This window comes from Trachemys scripta, chromosome 2, assembly GCF_013100865.1.
Source record: "Trachemys scripta elegans isolate TJP31775 chromosome 2, CAS_Tse_1.0, whole genome shotgun sequence".
NCBI classification, from domain to species: Eukaryota; Metazoa; Chordata; order Testudines; family Emydidae; genus Trachemys; species Trachemys scripta.
Window position 1 is genome coordinate 198,605,257 of NC_048299.1, and position 17,281 is coordinate 198,622,537.

Consider the following 17,281-nt stretch of genomic DNA (forward strand, 5'->3'; position numbering starts at 1 on the left):
ATAAGTAGTTAGGTGATAGTACTGCTGAAAAGGATCCGGGGATTATAGTGGATTAGAAATTTGCTATGAGTCAACAATGTGAGGTAGTTGTGAAAAAGGCTAATATCATTCTGCGGTGTATTAACAGGAGTGTGGTACGTAAAACCTGGGAGGTAATTGTACCATTCTACTTGGCACTGATGAGGCCTCAGCTGGAGTAATGTGTCCAATTCTGGGAGCCACACTTTAGGAAAGATGTGGATAAACTGGAGAGAGTCCAAAGGACAGCAATAAAAATGATCAAAGGTTTAGAAAACCTGACCTATGAGGAAAGGTTAAATAAACTGGGCATGTTTATTCTTGAGAAAAGAAGACTGAGGGGGGACCCAATGAAAGTGATCAATTGTTCTTCATGTCTGCTGAAGGTAGGACAAGAGGTAATGGGCTTAATCTGCAGTAAGGGAGATTCACAGGAGCACCTCCTCATGGCCAGATGTGGTGTAGCACACTGGGCCCCCTGCTGATGGTAGCTCCATTGCAGCAGTGGTCTCTCTTCAAGTAGGTTGGCCCTCTAGACGTCATGCTTTAGAGAGTCCAGACAGGCTATAGTCCAATGATCTTACAGCAGGTCTTCTATCTGTCTCTGGGTTCCATAGTCCTTACACCCCTTACCTCAGGGGATTTCACCACACCTTCCTTGGTGGCTAGTAGGGGAACCTCTACTCTGGGTTCCAGCTCAAAGACCCTGTAGCTGGTAGCCAAGGTCTACTCCCTCAGGCTCCTTGCTTCCTCCTTGGACCACTTCCTACCTCTTCTATCCCTCAGGGAGTAATTGTAGACTCCCTGCTGCCTCTTGCTGATACAAGCTTCCTGGCTTTAGAATTATTACCCAGCCCCTCACCAGTTGGGTTTCATTATCAATTAAGAGCTTTCTCTCTTGCAGGTGCTGCCAGGTATGTTAATTGACCTCTCAGGTGTACATTTACCCCTTCAGGACCTCCAGACAGGGAGATTTTGATTAGATATTGGGAAAAACTTTCTAACTATGAGGGATTAGGAATAGGCTTCCAAGGGAGTTTGTGGAATCCCCATTACTGGAGAATTTTAAGAACAGGCTGGACAAATACCTGTCAGGGATGGTCTAGGTTTACTTGGTGCTGCCTCTGCAGAGTGGGCTGGACTCGAGGAGTTCTTGAGGTCACTTTCAGCCCTACATTTCTATTATTCTATGATGGAAAGTGTGTGAATTTTGGTAACGATGATTCGAGATTTGGTTTATGTGTTATGCAATGTTGGGAAAAACAAAGCAGACCCCTGCTGAGCTGTTTTTATTCCATTAGTGATTGTTTGTATTTTAAACCACTTTTTCAAACGTATTTGGATATATTGTATGTGTACAATATGCACGTGTGTATATGCATATATATACACACAAATTATACACACACACATATATATATAAAAACAGATTACACACACACACACACACACATATATATATGAAACAAAGACTTTTAATTTGGCACTCTTTCCTCTTTTGGTCTTTGTTAGAAATGGCAATCTTTCATGATATAACAGTTGTAATTCAGTCAACACTTCATTAACAAGAGAAAACATGAGTAAGTAAATAGGCATCCATAATAGGTAACAGTGAATTTCCTGGTTTTATTTGTTACAAAGGTGATTCACATTATTTTGTCCAATGTATACTTAAATACCAGCTTTCTACTAAAAGATTAAATTAAAGAATAATCAAAATAGAAACTTGAACTGCTTATATTAAAGCAAGATATGATGTAAAATGGAACACTTCTATTATTCTTGGCTCAGTAATATGTGATAATGATAATCTCCACCAGTATGGCCAGTGCCTGTCTTTTGTGACAAAACAGAGCAGGTCCCTGCTTAGCTGTTTTTGTTCCATTAGTGATATGATGACTTAACCACTTTGAGTCAGAATAAAGACTCTTTCTGTCTCAGAGATGGTCCCTTCCACATAGGGACTTTTGAAAGCAAAAGTATTATACCCCAAGGCACAGTAATATGTGAACACGAGGGTCATTACTATTCCCAAGTGGGAGAGATTTTCCTCAAATTGATGGCTGGCTCTCTACTTATAAATCTGTCTTGTTGGATAGATGGGTGAAATTGCTAAAATTTTGCTAACGATATCTGCAGGTCCAACAAAATGTAGCAGATTTTGAGGCTCATATACCACAATCAGGAGGAAAAGAGACTTAGACAGATCCAACACAGTATGTTACATTGTAGATTCTGCCACCTACAGATAATGATGAGAAGACTTTTAAATGCAGTCCCTAACAATGAAATTATAGCTGACCAGACAAAATGATATATGCTATTAGGAGGAACAATGTTTTAAAATATGTTACCTAGTTACGGTCCTGATTCTACAATGTAATTTAAGCATGTGCCTAATTTTAAGCATGTGAGTAGTCCCATTGAAGTAAAGGCTGCATAATGAAGGAAAAGGGGTGGGGGTGAACACTTCCTTTTGAAAAATGGTGATATTCTCTTGCTATCAGCTTTGGGGAGGAAAAAAAGAGAGTCTGGTTCTGGGGGCATGACAGGGGGTTGGAGGTGTCAGATAGGTTACCTTTTGAGTTCTGGGATGGTGGAAAGAATTAAAAGATGTAGCGTCGGGTGGATGAGATGAGAAATCTACGCTTTCTAAGTCATGGAGTCACCATCTAGGAACCCATGTGAAGAAAGCCAGGGACAGATCTTGGTATTGTATCCCAAATCCCTGTAAAGAGTGAGAAAGAAGAGTATTAGGCTTTGTTTTTAACCTACTAAAAGATAGTCAAAACAGAAGAAAGATGGTTGGGGCTAATTTCTTTGGAAGATCTCAAGGTCCTGGTTACATGGCAATGGTATCTGAGTGCTAACATTATCCCAGTCTTGCAGGCATTTTTATACAAAGGAACTACAAATATATATCTCCCGAGTCATAATAATCACTAGCCAAAATTATATCTACTCAAAACTTTGAAACTCTTAATTATTTATGCTTTAAATTATTAATTATTATATTATTATTATTACTATTAATATTTTCTAGCACCCAAAAATATGTGACACACTTTGCAGAAGAAAGTAGAAAGATATAATTCTTTCCCTGAGGCAATTAACAGTCTAAATTGTATATTACAATCTACATGAAAATACAATTCAAGTTAATGGAGAAACTGTCAGCTGCATTAGTATATAAAAAGTAATTTATGACACATACTTGAGAAGGTCTGATATCCTACACACACGCACACACGCACACACACCATGACATCATGAATGACTAGAAGTAACTGAGAAACACAAGATGCAAGACAGACTATTTGTTACATCTTAAAATTCACCTCTCTTGGGGAACTTGGAAAAAATTTAAATTGTATGAAAAATATGTGATGAGCAATGGACCCATAAATTAGCAAGCATTTCTGGTTTTGTAAATAAACAAACCCTTACTGTTAAAAAGAGTAATTATTTAGCCATTGATCAAATACTAACCACATTACCAATGTGCAATTGCTAGATAGTTAAAGGACTGGTTAGTTTGCATTGTGCTTTCTAAAGATCCCTGTCATCAGCACATACTACATTATGATACTGTCATTGGGAGGAATGCGCACTGCAACTTTAAGGCAGAAATGAAACTTTATTGAGATTACCTAATTGTGAATATTGTTGATTCGAAAGCTTCTTTTATGACAGTATATATTATTGATCATGACTCATCTCCTCACAAACAGACACAGAATTAATCAGAAGGCAGAACAGTTTAGATGTGAAGCATTCAAGGGTGCAAAGTTGAGTTATACAATTTAATGTCTATAAAAAAATCTCCAACTCTGTAGAATATTTAGACAAGGTTTCTGTCTGTTCTTTCTTATAAAGTTGATTCAGTTCAGAGGAACACGACATTTTGCTTTCACATCTTAGCATAATTCTTTGCCCTACAGTTCAAGATAAATTGTTCCCAGACTCACAAGAAGTGATGAATTACAAGGTAGTGCTGCCAATTTTCCAATACACACGAGATGGGAGATGTAAACTATCACTTCCTCATAACAACAGCTTGAACTAAGCAGGGCTCAACCAGACTGAAACAAAATCTGCACAGTAGAACAGAACTCAGTTCTTTCTGTGTTTTACAGTTCAGATTCTCTTTTGGGTCCTGTACTCGAGTCTGCAAGTACAACACTTAATTATATTCTATTTTATATATTACACACACACATATAAAAATGCCAAGAATCCATAATGCACATGCACACATACAAAAAGCAGGTATCGCTAATACTCCATAAAAATATAATTACACAAGTGTAACATAGTTTTGAGCCACTACATAGGGTTTTCTTCAGTCCTCAAATAGAGTTTCTCCTACAGTCAGCTTTCTCTACCCTGGATTTGAGCTTTGGCAGCCTTCTGGCTTGTATCTCTCCCACCAACAACCTTCCGTTGGCCCTGAGTTTGTGTTAAATTGGAATTTCCAGAAGCCTTGGCAACTTTCCCCTTTTCCTCAGAGACTTACCTCTGCATTTGATTTCAGACTTTACTAGAATAAAGCAGTTCATTAGCTGTAAAGATATTCTGGGGCCAGGGCCTGGTTCTCTTTCCTTTCTCCCAGTCACTCTACTGCAGCTATGATGTACAAAAGTCATAGCAAATGGCTTCTACTTCTTTACATTGTGGAGTCAGGGATCATCAGTACAGACTTCACCTCCATTGCAGCACTCTCCAAGACCTGAAAAATTTACTAGCCCAAGGAACAGTTTGACCAGTTGAACAGCCAGGAAAAAGATATTCACAAATAGATGGATAAGACATAATAAGACAAAATATGTCATAATGCCACTGTATAAATCCAAGGTACACCCACACCTGGAATACTGAGTGCAGTTCTGGTCAGCCTATCTCAAAAAAGATATTAGAAATGGAAAAGGTACAGAAAAGGTCAACAAAAATGATTAAGTTTATGGAACAGCTTCAGTATGAGGAGAGATTAAAAAGACTGGGATATTTCAGCTTGGAAAAGAGACGACTAAGAGTGGATATGACAGAGGTCTATAAAATCATGACTGGTGTGGAAAAAGTGAATTAAGGAAGTATTATTTATTTACTCCTTCACATAACACAAGAACCAGGAGTAATCCAATGAAATTAATAGGTAGCAGATTTTAAACAAACAAAAGGAAGTACTTCAGACAATTCCCAATTAACCTGTGGCACTGATTGCCAGGGGATGTTGTGAAGGCCAACAATAAAATTGGGTTCAAAAAAGTTCATGGAGGATAGGCCCATAAATGACTATTAGTCAGGATAGGCAGGGAGGCAAAACCATTTTCTGAAGTGTCCCTAGCATCTGTTTGCCAGAAGCTGGGAATGGGCAACAGGGGATGGATCACTTGATGATTACCGTTGCTGTTCATTCCCTCTGAAGCACCTGACATTGGTCACTGTCAGAAGACAGGATACTGGGCCAGAAGGACCATTGGTCTGACCCAGTATGGCCATTCTTATGTTCTTAATACTCATATTTGCACATGGATGTCTAAGGAGGATCCATTTAATCAATACTTCTCTTCCTTCCCTCATCTAATAGGCTGTTCTTCAATAGCAATTTTCCCTGCTAACTTGACAACAACAAGTTAACATGTGTTAAAGAGTATTATCTTGTTTCTACATGCTACAGCAATGCTATGGTTGATACAGCGTCAACCATGACCTCTTATTTCAACCTAGACAAAACCAAAGGGAGCGCTAAGGAGAAAGGATTGGGCAGTGCATTGGGCACAAGGGCAGGTGTAAAAGAAAATGAAAGCTGAGAGCGGTAAAGATGTAAGCCAAGATTTGAAGATGCAGACAAAAAAACTGCACTTTGTACAGAAGAGAACAGAAGCTAGTGAAGGGATTCAAGGAGTGGGACATACCATTATCAAAGTAGCAAGAAACAAAGATTTTTGGCTCCAGTGTCTTGGTTAGATTAAAGAGAAGAAATGATTGAAGAACTGAAAGGAAGAGATTGCAGCAGTCAAGAGGCAAAGTGATTAAGGTACAGACTGATTGTTTAGCACTCAGAACAGAGAGGAAAACAGATTTTAGGTGAGAAAGTGACAGGACTTTGTGAAAACCTATATCAGGGAGGTGCGGAGAGAAGAGTTGCAAATCATGCCGAAGTTGGAAGGCAATGGAGTTGTACTAGTCAGAGAGAAGACAGGAAAGGATAGGATTAAGAGGAAAGATACCTTTATTTAAATGAACCTTTCCATTTTAAGGAAGCTATTGTTAATACATCCATCAAAAATCTGGCTTTATAATTCATATAACAGTACAAGCTCACATTTAAGCAATGAACCCTCCTGTATGTAACAAGGACTGAAGATGCACTAAATCCCACAGCAAGAAAATTAGTACGCTATTAATGGACAGTGTACCAAGACAAAAGTATGCAGTATGAGCCTACAAGACAAATACGTTCCTGGTGTTCCTCCATTGGCTTCAGTGGAATCATACCAGAGAAAAATTTGACAATGATTAATATTTTACTCTATTCAAAAGTGAACTCACAATTGTGCAGCAGACTGGCAGACTAAATACCCAGAAAACCCTCTGAAGCATTCTGCTTGCCTTGTTTATGCAAATGACTGAGTGTATATATATTGTGTAGGCGATGAACATTAGTTCTTAGATATAGTGAAGCCTGTCTATCTGCTTATTTGATAAGAACTATAATAAACCTGTTGAAATTCACTTGCTCTGCAGTTCCTTTATGTTGTTACTGAAACAGCTACAATTCATCGTGACCATGGGATAAATCTATCAAATGGATTAACAGCCACATCCACAGGAGCCTCATGCATGTAAAGTAAGAGCAAAAAGCAGCTTAAAAATTGCATGTCTGATGCATCATGATTGGGAGACAGGGAGGGACAGTAATGGGAAATCCATACTTCCATTCACACCACAGAGGAGATCTCTCCTTAGCTCATTGTGTGGAAAGACATATCAGGGACAAGGCCAGTGGGCCTTTGTGCAAAACCCACACAGGAAGCAAGAAGCGGGCTATGTCTGCCTTTCCTTCTCCCCAGCTCCAGCAGTAACTGTCTGCAGCCCAGATGTTTGGGTGATCTGCATCCTGCTTTTGATTTGTGGGGGAGACTATTTCCCCTTCAAGCAAAATCATTTTATTTGAGCCTTGCTTGCAGGCTCCGAATTGGGTTCCAAATACAGCTAGGCATTCATTAGAACAATGTATGATGAAATCAGAACACAAAAATGTATAAATACCCAGCAAAGAAACAAACCTAGTGAAAGAAGAACTTTGCCTTGTCACATAACTGTGCACACAAGAGATCGGAGCTAGAACTGAAGAACTCTCTCTAGTACATCCATCAGATTCTCACACTTAATTCTATTTTAAGTGTTTTGTTCACTCTTAGAGGCAGAGCTTTACTGTAGTGCAGAGAGAACAGAAAATATTGTTTCTTTTTAAAAGAATTGGGACCTCTAAATAGTGCAATAAAATAATGTTTGCTCAGATTCATAGAATTTCTGTCAAAATAAAACATCACAAACTTGGTTCTTCAATTTGAGCAGGTTGATAAGGTTGGGATCAGCCAATTTCACTGCCTGGGTGATGATGGACTATCTTCCACAGGCACTGCAAGAGGATGTTCACTAATCATAGCAGCAGCAAAATTGAAACTAGAGAGGCAGCAGGAAGGAATGTGCACAGAAAGAAAGAGGAGGGGTTACCACTCAACATAATTAATATGATGCTTTCCCTGCTCAAAAGAGCCTTCTAAACATCAACGGGGGAAAAGAAAAAAATCCTTATTATTTTTCCCAAAGAATATTTTTTACTTTAGGAAATACTAATAAAGAGACCCTCTATCAGAAAACTTATTTTTTTAAATTATCAAATTAAAAAAAGTTCAAGATGATAATTTTCCTTTAAAAGGCTGATTTACATATTGCCTTCCTAATACCAATTACGTATCACTACTGCGTTTGCTATTAGAAAAAGCATTATTTATTGTCATCAGTAAAATATTAACTAGATTCCACTCCCCTTTGTCTTTTCTCCACTAAACTTTCCATTAGAGTCACTGGGAATTTTGCCTAAGAAGGAAAGGCGGATAGTCCATCCACCATTTAGAACTGGTATTAACGCCAAACAAATTATCTCATGAACCAACAACCTCCCTTTGCCTCTCTACAAAAACACTATCATGGTTATTTATTTTTTTTCAAGTATCTGTGGTGCATCTCTGGTTTCATTAGTTCTGAAAAGGGCACATTCTTTAGCAATGACACATTGTTGGACATTGACACAAAATGGAGTAGAGTGTACAGGATATGTTATCTGCTCTATAACATGTAGACTGTAAATTAACTTATATCAGCCAGAAGACAGACATCTAAATTGAACACTTTCATATAGACTTACTTATTATTGATTATGTCTCTATGTACCTATCTCATCTGTAATTAGTCTCATACCAGACATGACAAAATCAGTGCTGTCAAAACAGAGGAGATTATGGACTGTACATTGAAGGCACTTACAGATCTGTCAGAAAGAAGTGTGTCTTGCTGCATAATAAACAGATGTTCCAAAGCATTTATTGCAAGCAATTATGACTCATTTTAATGGGGTATGTCTGTGTATATGCAGTATACACACACATACTTATACACCATTGGGAAGGGTAGATTTACAGCTTCTCAACAGGACCCTGCAGTTGGCTTTTGCCATGGAAGGGTTTGAGAAATCATATTTTAAATTTGTGATATTTCTAGGAATAGAAAGACAATTTGAAGTCACTTTTAGAGAGCTTTTTTATGGCTCCCTCTGAGTGCTGTACTGTTGGGCTTCTAGTAACTAAAGCATTTGGACATGTATGGGTATATAGCCAAAATACAAAATAGTTTATTCCATAATACTAAAATCCAGAAAGGTAAATTTCAACCAAAATACATAAATAATGGAGTCCAGTAGAAAGAATAGCACCAGATTCTCTTTTGGGAAATTGTAAAGTTATTTCATGAATACAGATCTCCATTAGTTATTAGCATATGATCAAAATACCATATGTCTTTCCAATATATATATATATATATATATATATATATATATATATTTAAAAATTCCAATGCCATAATTCATAATGTGGATCTACCACCTGTCACAGTACTAAAGTGAGCTAGTATTCTATTACATTTATACATAGTATGGTGTCTCTCCAGCTCTCCAATGACAGGCCTGCATTATGTTTAATAGCAGTAATGAGAAATCCTGTCTATAAAATTGAAACTTAAAAAGAATATTGTATTGCAGGGGTTCTCAACCTTTTTCTTTCTGAGGCCCCCCCAACATGCTATAAAAACTCCACATCCCACCTGTGCACAATAACTGGTTTTCTGCATGTAAAAGCCAGGGCCGGCATTAGGGGGTAGCAAGCAGCCCATGTGGTGGGGCTTCAGCTTTCTTCCCTGAACCTCAAGTGACTCTAATGCTGGTCCTGCTTGGCGGACCCCCTGAAACCTGCTAGGGGTCCCCAGACCTCTGGGTGAGAACCACTGTATTGCATCAGCAAACCCCAAATGTTAGCCACAAATTCCAAGTAACTGGAGATGTTTCTGTATTTAAAAAGCCTGTGGTGGCCTAATATTCTTTGGTACTTACAGTTCTTTATGTTTTTGAATGGAAAGGGATATTTCCTAAATAATCTGGGTATTTTTGTATTATTCTAGAATAAGCTGTTTTGCAATTTGGATTATATTGCTGCTTCATCTGGAAGCCTGACTTATGCAGACTCTAGCCAAGAGTAATTGTCATGTAGGTAAGCGCTATCTCACATAATGTATTTGTAAGTGTCCTTTAACATTCCCAATAGAGTCTTTTGATGTCATATAAGCCTTTGAACTGACGGGAGTGGAGTAGAATGTTGCTGTTGGCATTCTGTTGCCATGGTTATTTTTTGAGAGAGGATCGATAGATGCTAAGACATTGAAACTCATGGATCACAAAGCCAAATTATTGCTGAATAGAGATGTAAGCAGGCTGTGTAAAATGTGCTTTAACATGTGGCTATGCACTCTTTCTTCCCTTGTACTCAATTATATAGTCCAGAGGTCTTACTAAAAAAAAACCCTCTCTCTCATCAGGGCCATCCCTAGTGGGGTGTGGGGCCCGGGACAAATCAGTCTTTATGGGCCCCCCTTAACATTTTTTATACAGGTGAAATCTGGTGTGGGGAGGGGACACTAGTGCTGGGGGGGTGAGGGACAATGGAGAGTCACAGGGTGGCATCTGTGCTAGGGTGAGGGAGCCCCGTGTGCTGGGAGGTCCTGGAAAAGGGAGAGTCCGGGGCAGAATGGCAATGGATGGGGTCAGCCTGGTGCTGGCGTGTTCCGGTGGCGCTAGGATGCTGGCGACCGGTGCGGCAGTGGGCAACGCCAGGAGCTGGCGGGGCAGGACAGAGTGGGGCGGGCTGGGGTCGCTGCTGCTGCTGCCGGAGCCTGAGCCTGAACCCCGTGATGCTGAGCAAGAAAAAGAAATACAACATGTGCTTCCCTCTGGTGAGTCCGGGGCCGACCCCCACTGCTGGCACCAGGCCCCCCGCTAATCCCCCAAGCTAGCTTGGCCCCCCAGGCACTCCTAAGCCCCGCCCTGGGCCAGCCTAGTCCCCTCTGCATGGCACACACACACTAAAGTGCAGGGCCCGGAGGGGTTGCCCCAATTCTCCATACCCAAGGGACAGCTCTGTCTCTCGTTTCTGTACCTTGTTATTTCATATCTCATTTTTCATACATATTCATAAGAACTGCCCTACAATTCTCTTCATCTAGAATTTCTGTTCTGTGCCTCCTATGTATATGAGCCTACCTGATATGTGAATCTTGCATACCCTTCCTTGACTTTCTTTTTATTTATATTTTCCCCCCTCTTGCATTGGAAAAACCTCTAATATGTTTTCCTAGTCAATAGATCCTAAATAATAAATTTTTATAAGAGAAATACTCTCTTGCCATGCATGACTTCTAAACTATAAATTATTCAACCATTATACTTACAAATATTATCTCTGTTTCAGTTCACAGCCATTTAAACACAGAAGTGACACCTTCACTCCCAAGTTTTATTGTGCTGTCCTCCTAAAATGTACACAAACAAGATTTCAGTTGCAGGTATGGTGGGCTGTTTCCCTATGATGCACAAAATTAGTCCATTATAAAATGAAGTGCTGTAAAAAACAAACAAAAGAAACCAACAAACAGAATGACATTTTTATAAAATCTGGTAAAGGTGATTTTTTTTTGGCATTTTTTTTTTTTAAATCTAGAATTTTCATTGACCTTGAAAAGCTTTTTGAAGATACTCCTTGGAACAAATTACATACCAAATCACAATTCACCTCTTGTGAGACCTCATGGTCTTTTGGGTGGTAAAAACTGATCATTATTTCATAGCAACTGTGAAAGCTGTAGGATGATGGATATTGAGACTATAGTTGAGATATCTTCCTTAAGCCAAGTTTGTTTGTCTGCTTCCCTGTAAGTGAAAAGTGGAGGGTTGGCAAAAAATGTATGAGATTAAAATTAATAATGAATCCTCTGTTCAAATTATCTATCCTGATTTTGTAGCTGCATATTTGATAGCTTATAAAAGCAATAACAGCCTAGGTGCCAAAATACAAGGAGGAAAAAAAAAAAAAACAGCCAGGAGTAAGTTTTCCAAAACTACAGATGCTGTAGATCCTGAAATAAATGGAAAAAAGAAAATTGTTGTTGGCAGAACATAGAGGTCAGTGCTTAATCTCAGGAAGAAAGGGGCAGATGTCAGACATTCACCAGCATTCAACACAATTGAATATCATTTAGAAAAAACAAGACACTTATGTCTTCCCAGGATGGATCATCTTTCCAGCAAACTTTGTAAGTGCAACCAAATTGGTAATTAACCTCAGAATGTTTTCCATGAGGGATGACACCACCAGCTGACATTATTTTCCTTTCCTTCAGCATTTTTCCCAGCATAGACTTTGTAGGAGATGTTGATTCTTTGAGAAGAGAGAGAGATAATTAGAATAGAATTCATGATGTATATATTGTATATTAGGAAAGCAAAAACTTTTACTCATTAGAGTGTCTTTGAGATTCTTTTCAGTCCTGGGTACATATTGACTAGATAGGCTTAATTGATTTTACTAGATCTGCTGAATTTTAAAAGCATCCTCAGAGATCCAATGCAAATGTCTACCTGTAATATTGCTTCCTACTTTAGTGCATTAAGCCTCAATTATCTTGTGCTAGTAGCATGAGTCACAGCTGTTGAATACGGTTCTTAAGTTTATGGATGCTTGTTACACCAATTTGGGAGTGGGCTTAATTTTCCTACAAAGATGAAGGTGTTTGCAAGTCACATGAGGGTGGACTAAAAGCCATTAACAGGCACTTATAGTTGATAGATACATAAGGAATAGAGAGCAACAGAAGAAGAATGCCTGTAAGGAATGTTTTAGCAAAGGAATGTAACAAAGAGATTCAGGATGAAATCTGTATATGCTGCAACTGCCCTCTGTCACATTCTGAAACAGCAGAGAATTAGCTATGGTCCAGATGTAACTTTCTGCAGAAGAATCGCTTTTACAATACCAATGTATGATAATAGATAGAACCATCTCTCCAGATTTTCAGTTCTCTCTATTCCAGCTCTGCACTGTGAAGGCAAAGCATCTTAAATCTGTGATTTTTTTAAGGACATGATCAAATGTTTATAGTCCTTTTTATGGTAAATTGTACAAATTGTAACTAATGAACTCTTGAGGTAAAGAACAAAAAATCTTTAAATTCTGTCTAAGCATCTGGTTCGCTGGGTGATCCTGGACAAATTATTCCATTTCCTCTTGTTCCAGTCCATTCAGCTGTAACACTCAGAGCTAGCTACTGCAGCAGCATGTGTTTGTCTGTCATTAGAAACTGCAAGGGGCTTCACATAATGCCACCATGTAATTGAGCTTCTGGTACAGCAACAGTGTCATGTTAAAGACATGGAAAGGGAATCATTTCCTTTGACATACACATTATACAAATATGTACTTTTACCAAACTCTCTGAATGTTGTGCTCAGTTAAAATTTGATATGTTCTTGATGCCCTATGCAGTGGAGGACCTCTCTAATTCTTTAATTGCTTCCACTTTAGTTTTTAAAATATTGGGTAATAAAATCAAGATTATGAGCATATGATCACATACTGCCACAGATGCTACGGCTCAGTGTCATAAGAACATTGCAGTGGCAATGCCCCTTAGCTGTTGGCCAGTGACATCCAAACAACAAGCAGTATAGAAAAGTCTTGAGAATTTGTTCAGTTTTTAACTTTCAAAATGCCCAATCCTTCTGAAGCTTTAGCAGCTGAAATTACAGATCTGTGAAAGTGATCAACTGAAAGTCAGAATCGAAAAACTCTCTTGGCTGTGATACATGTAACAGGAGAAATGATAAGTGTTAATCTATACACAAAAGGCTAGGACAACTCAGAGAAGATGCTGCCAGTTTTTATTAATCGGACTAAACTCTTTTTGCATGTAGAAGAGTGATAAAGAGTAATGCCTGTTGTAAGAGGCTGAGGGTGAAACAATATTGTTATAAGTAACTTCAAAGAGGTTGAGATAATCTCCACAGATATAAACATGATAACACCGGATTACAGAAATCTTGTCAAATAGAAGGTTTACACTGATTCATGCACTGGTTATGCACTGATTTAAAATCAGACATATTTCCTGGTTTTATGTAAGTGTTCTGGGCACTCGTAGACAAATTCAGAAAACAATTACCTTCACCAGTCTGATCTACAAGACATATCCCTACTGAATCAAAGTAAATAAAACAATTGATAAAAAAGAGGGGTTATTGTAACTCATTAATTGTTGCTAGCTGGCAAACTGTACAAGAATTGTTCTGAAGAATAACAAGGAAGACAAATTCAAAAGCCAACGCAATTCTGAGCTACATACTCTATTCAAAGGAATCATGTCACAGAGCAAAGAGGTGTCATTTCCACCTCAATATGGATTTGGTGAGACTGCATCTTTATTGCATTCATTTGAAGGCAGCTCAATGGCCAGAAAGATGTAGACAAATTTTAGAGCAACATTAATTAACAACATTAATTAATTAATTAACTGATTGAAAAGACTGATCTAGGGTTAGAGATTAAAGTAAATCAGGGTCAGATTCTGAGTCCTGTATGTTGTGTAGTACTGTATTCTGCCAGTAGTTCCACTGGAGAGAAGGGAGAGACAAAAAGTGGCAAAGAGCAGCAAAGACACTAGAAACTGTGAGACTATTCATGGATTAAGGCACTACTTAGCTAAATAAGGGTATCAGAATCTTGATCCACCATCTAAAGTTTAGCTAAAGGATGACTGGATGGGGAAGTACAGAGAGTGAAAGAGGGGATATCTGTCCACAAATATTTGAAGGATATAAGCCAAGTAAGAGAACAATAGCTAGAGTAATAAAAGGGAGATACTGGAATGAAGTTAAGAGCCTTTAATCTTAATATCAGCAGAATTTCCTAACTGTGAGGTCTATTATAATTTAAAATAGTCTTCTAAGGTAAATGCTGGAAACCACCCCACTTGAGACAATTAACAAAAGATGACAGGAAATGGTGTTAGAAAACATTGTAGAGAATAACTCTGCATTGGCCAGTGGAGATGGACCAATATAAATGTCCAGAAATGTCTATTCCATCTCAAATTTTCAAGATTCTTAAAAGAATGACAGGATGTTCAGAAAACTGACTATTACAATTGTTCAGGTCAAATATAAGAAAACTTTCCGATGGGTATCTTGTTAACCTCACCTCTGACAGCACCCACCCTACATTAATGTACACCTGCTTAAATCTTGTCCTGCTTCTCAGTATCTAAGTTTCACCCACTCAAACTCCCTTACACGCTGATACACATAGTGTAAGTAGACCTAAGGGAGAGTAAGTGGGTATAAGGTGCTTCACTACACCATCTTATGTGTTACTTCCGAATCTGCTCCTGAATGTTTTTTGGGAATCTATTTAATATGGTATATGAGGAAAATTCAGAGTTTAATCCTTCAACAACCAAGTAGTCTCTCCCTTTTTGTGTTCTGGATTACAAAGTAAAATTAAGTGATAAACTGCCCCTGGTATCTTTAACTCTGCCACTTCCTCAAGTGAACAAGGAAAGAACTGAAAATATTAGAGACGGATCCAAGACAAATCCCTGGGTCTGCAGACCCCCAAGCTAATTCTATCACTGGTGTTGCTGGAAATTGTGTTTGGAGTGAGGGGACAATATGGTACTGATTGGACTCCACATTCTGTCACCATTACTCAATTTGAGTAGTCCTTACTCCACAAGTAGTCCCATTGATTTCACTCAGCATGAGTAGCAGTTATAGAATAAATTGCAGATTCTTTCCTCATTCCACACACAACTGCCAATTACACTATTAGGGATATACACAGAGAGGTTACGTATCTTAGTGTGCAAATATTTTTTAGCCAATATCTGCAGTTTTTAATTCCATGTACTGACATAAGTTAGTCCACTGGTCAGCTAATTAAGAAGTTTCTGGTCTCTTTGGTATGTTCTCTCAGGGCTGGTGAGTTTTGCTGAGCAAACCTTTTCTCTTTTCTTTTTCCTTAACAGAGCTGCTTGAGTTATTTTCAGTACTCCTCACATATTGATATATTTCCATTTATAAATTGCATTTATTCAATAAGGTCTACAGCTAGTGAGAAATCAAAAAGGTCATATATGACCAGATGACTTGCTTAGAACTTTTTTTCCATGATATGATATGGAATAAATAAAATATTTTAAATCACTGATCCAGACTGTGGAACAACATGAAAGAAGAGCCAAATGGTTTCCTCATTTTTTTCAAGGAGAATTTAGCCTTCCTTTGATTAAAGGAACAAGAATTTATGGCAACACACCATGCCACGTGTTCCATGTTCTCAGGTCAGGCTAAACTTTCAGATATGATCCTATAAATAACACACACCTACAAATCCAGAAATAATGGTAGATGTCAAGTAACACGTCACTGATTATTAAAATGCTTCACATATGGAGTCATACTGGCACCTTATGAAATCCTATTTCCCCCTCTGGTGCATCTGAAGAAGTGAGGTTTTTACCCACGAAAGCTTATGCCCAAATAAATCTATTAGTCTTTAAGATGCCACCAGACTCCTTGTTGTTTTTGTAGATACAGACTAACACGGCTACCCCCTGATACTTATTTCCCCCTCATCACTCCTAACCCATTTACATACCAAGACAACCTTTGGCAGATAGAATCCTCTGGCTCCAGAGTTATATCTATCCTGCCTCTCATCCCACATGCCTTTAATCTACAAAAAATTTGGCTTCAGCTGTTGGCAGAATTTGTGATCTGGAATGGGAACGGCAATTATGCTTTCTTTGGGGTGAAGCCTAGGTGACGGGTTTTTTTGTAATGCACAGTATGCAGTTTGTCAAGATAAAAAATACTGAAGTTCCCATATGCATTATAGAGAAGAGGTCAACCTACCTTAAATCCCTTGGAAAATCCCACAAGTCTGCAGGAACCAGTGCTATTTCCCAGTCCTTTCCTGAAAATGGAGGTCAGCATGCATGGTCAGTTCTTGCTCTTTGCTCAGAAAGAAAAGAATTTGCTCCAGTCTTTGAAGAGTTGCATGGTGATTGAGGCAGCTGCAATAGGGCAGTGGAGAGTGTTCTAGCAGGACCAATGGACAGCCAGAGAGCAAGACCAGCAGCTCTTGGAATTATTGCTGCAACAGCTGTATACCTCCCACCTCTGGAGTTGTTGGATCCAGGCAATATTTGATGATGTTCACCACATACAGTGCTGCTTTTGGGTCTGGACCATGACAACCTCAGCTGTTCTCTTGGATGAGCAGTAGTGACTGCATAACTTCAAAATGAGGAAGGAGCGTTTTCGGGACCATCCACCACTAAAATGCATATAGCTCAGAACTGAAGCAAGGTAGCTATTTAGCAATGCACAACAACACCGCACACTGGTATAGACAAGAAGAAAAAAAGTATCTTCAGTATGGATAGTGTATACTCACCGAAGAGAGAAGGGGTTAAATATGTCTGGATCATTTGTTTTTAGTCCTCTGCATGGATCGGGATTCAGCTGTGCTCATGTCAAGGCTGTATTTTGAGTTTAGATGCTGAATCAATGCCATCTAGTGGTGATAATTTTTTT

At 38.7% G+C, this 17,281-nt stretch overlaps 2 long non-coding RNA genes across 2 annotated transcripts in view; one reads left to right on the forward strand and one right to left on the reverse strand.

Annotated features, from left to right (window-relative positions):
- LOC117873366 overlaps positions 1–17,281 on the forward strand; it is a 36,086-nt gene that overhangs the window by 14,280 nt on the left and 4,525 nt on the right. The gene's annotated exons all lie outside the window — the stretch shown is intronic.
- On the reverse strand, positions 1,505–16,686 carry LOC117873365. Its single transcript, XR_004644700.1, has 4 exons — positions 16,598–16,686; positions 11,971–12,068; positions 11,083–11,163; positions 1,505–2,746 (listed from the first exon to the last, which is right to left on the reverse strand). It is a non-coding gene; the product is annotated as an uncharacterized LOC117873365 (long non-coding RNA).